The following is a 3,170-nucleotide window of genomic DNA, read 5'->3' as shown; positions in this document are numbered from 1 at the left end:
GGAAGAAATTGTTCCTGAATCCATTGGTGCGTATTTCCAAACACTTGCATCTTCTGTCCGATGGAAGAGGTTGGGAAAGAGCATTGAGGTGGTGGGAGGGGCCTTTGATTGTGTTGGCTGCATTCCTGAAGCAGTGGGAATTCAAGACTGAGTCAATGGAAGGAAATATGATTTGCGTGATGGATTGTGTTAGGTACATGCGTCTCTGCAATTTCTTGCAGTACGGCCAGAGCAGTTACCATACGAAGCGTCTGGATAGAATGTTTTCTGCAGTGCAATATTAAAATTGATCAGAGTCATTACCAAAATGCTAAATTTTCTTCCCCGTCTGAGGTGGTAGATGCATTGATGTGCTTTCTTGGCTGTAGAGTTGACATGGATAGACTGATTGTTTGTGATATTTATTACTCGGAACTTGAAGCTGTCCATCACCTCCAAATCAGCACCAATGACAGAGACCAGTGTGTGTCCTTCAGTCCAATTCATGAAGTCAATGGCCAGTTCCCTTGTTTTGCTGACATTGAGAGAAAGATTGTTGTCTTTACACCATGTCACTAAGCTCTCTTTCCTGTAGGAGAAAGTGAGGACTGCAGATGCTGGAGATCAGATCTGAAAAATGAGTTGCTGGAAAGCGCAGCAGATCAGGCAGCATACAAGGAGCAGGAAAATTGACGTTTCGGGCATAAGCCCTTCTTCATGAATAAGGAAGGTGTGCCAAGCAGGCTAAGATAAAAGGTAGGGAGGAGGGACTTGGGGGAGGGGCGTTGGGAATGCGTAGGTGGAAGGAGGTTAAGGTGAGGGTGATAGGTCGGAGAGAGGGTGGGCGCGCAGAGGTCAGGAAGAAGATTGCAGGTCAAGAAGGCGGTGCTGAGTCCGAGGGTTGGCACTGAGATAAGGTGGGGGGGAGGGGAAATGAGGAAGCTGGAGATATCTGCATTCATCTCTTGTGGTTGGAGGGTTCCTAGGCGGAAGATGAGGTGCTCTTCCTCCAGGCGTCTCTTGCCATGGTCTGGCGATGGAGAAGGCCAAGGACCTACATGTCCTTGGCCTTCTCACACCACTGTGCCACCGTGCCGCCCACGGTTTCCAACTCTCCTCATTCATTGTGATCTGCAGGACAGAAAGTTAAAGATCCAGTTCTCGATGTGAGGAAAGTGCTAGAACTCAGAAATGTCGATGAGTCTTGTTGGCATTAGGGTCTTCAAGGCAGAGCTAAAGCCAATATACAGAAGTCTGATATAGGTGTGCATGTTATCCAGATGTTCCAGAGATGAGTGAAGTGCCAGAGAGATGGGCTCTGCATGGATCGATTACGATCGTGGCGAAGTATCGAGGACCTCAGCAATCTGGGAGTTAATGTGTGCCATTCCTAACCTCTTAAAGCACTTCATAGATGAGATCGGCCATGATTGTATTAAAAGTCGGAGCAGGTTCGAGGAGCCGAATTCCAGTCTCATGCTCCTATTTCTTGTGTTCATTTGTTCTTTATAGCTCAGAGGGAAACATGTTAACGAATGGTCCTGGCAGACAATGAAGATCCACACACACAAATCCCATTTCTCGGCTATAAGCCCATCGTCCTGAAGGTTTCAGCAATGCATGGTACTATTGAAATACCACACAGGTAATATGAATGCTTATGATTCAAATATTCATCCTAGTAATGAGATTGTGTGAGACTTTACGTTCTTCTATGTGTATGGTAGCCGACTGTAAAATGAACCTCAGCAGGAACTGCAAAAAGGAGGGGATCAGGGTAAAGAGCACAAGCAGTCCAAGAGCTGCAAATGTTGTTAGAAAGAGGACCACCTGCACAACAACTACCCAAGACAGAGGAGGGGGGCCTGGGAGTGAGGATGTCAATCCAATATTACCAGAAGTGTTAACGTGAGTTTATCAATCAATGAATTAATTAAAATTTGATGAAGAAATGTATCTGGCTCTCTCTGTCACTGTCCGTCCCTCTTTTTTTAAAAGTGATAAAATGCCGCCCTCTGCTGGCCTCTCAGTGTCACTGTACAAGCAGCATATTTTTATTCTCTGGTAAACTTTGCTCCTGTCCCTGTACATTCTATTACTTCTGACAGTCTCACAATGCCCTGAATGACTCAAAGACGCAAGCGGCTGCGCAGTGACGTCACAAAAAGAGTGGCCACAACCAGCGGGGAAAGTCAGACACTGAGGAAGTGAGAGGAGTCAACAGGTGACTCGTGCCAGGGCCGTGAGGTGAGGAAGAGCGATCCCCTCTGGCCGCCACGAGAGGAACCAGCAACCACTTTTTGAATGAAAGCAACTAGATATTTTTGGAGAACTAGGTCATTTATTCTCAATTCATCATTCCATAACAAGGCAGCATCCACCCCCTGAAATACGTCAATACTATAGTACAGGAAATGTATAAATGTTAGGAAACACAGAACGATGAAAAGGTTTAACATTGTTGCTTGGACAGAATTTCAGCAGTGGCCCTGTTTTCTGCCTCCCTCCATTTTCAAATCGAAAAGTTACATTTGTTGCTTCCGAGTTTAAATGATCCTTCTCTGAATTTAATGAAGGAAAACAAAAGAAGTGGAGAGCAATAGTGATAAGGGGATTGCATTGTTCGGGCATCAGGCAGATGTCTGTGACAGTGTAGATGCGACACCAGGTAGCACGCCTCCCTGGTTGCAGAGTCTGGGATGTCACTGAGTGGCTGAAGGACACTCTGAAAAGGATACTAGCAAATATAAGATGTGGCAACTGATTGAGCCTTGAAAACAGTATATAGGAAGCTGTGAGATCAATTGACACCACAAGGTTTAATACAGAGTAAAGTTCCCTCGATGATGCCTAACCAAACATTATGAAGATATGTATAACCTGAGAAATGATAGAAATTTAACTCACTCTAAACTATCAGCACAGAAACACACGTGCATACGCGCGCCCGCGGGCACACACACACGCACACACGCACGCACACACACGCAGTAATTCTCGATTGTCATCCAAGAGGGTTCCCATTTTCAACGAAAATAGATGTATTCCAGAACTTACTCACAGAGTTCTTTACTGGATTGTTTCTGTTCATTTTGGATTCTAAATTAGATTCCTGATTCGTAACATCCACATGGACAATTTTCCTCAAACCATGTGCCATGTCCTGCTCACAACAACTGCATTTGATTCCA

Source organism: Chiloscyllium plagiosum, unplaced genomic scaffold, assembly GCF_004010195.1.
Source record: "Chiloscyllium plagiosum isolate BGI_BamShark_2017 unplaced genomic scaffold, ASM401019v2 scaf_2926, whole genome shotgun sequence".
Taxonomy (NCBI): domain Eukaryota; kingdom Metazoa; phylum Chordata; class Chondrichthyes; order Orectolobiformes; family Hemiscylliidae; genus Chiloscyllium; species Chiloscyllium plagiosum.
This window is presented reverse-complemented; position numbering follows the sequence as displayed.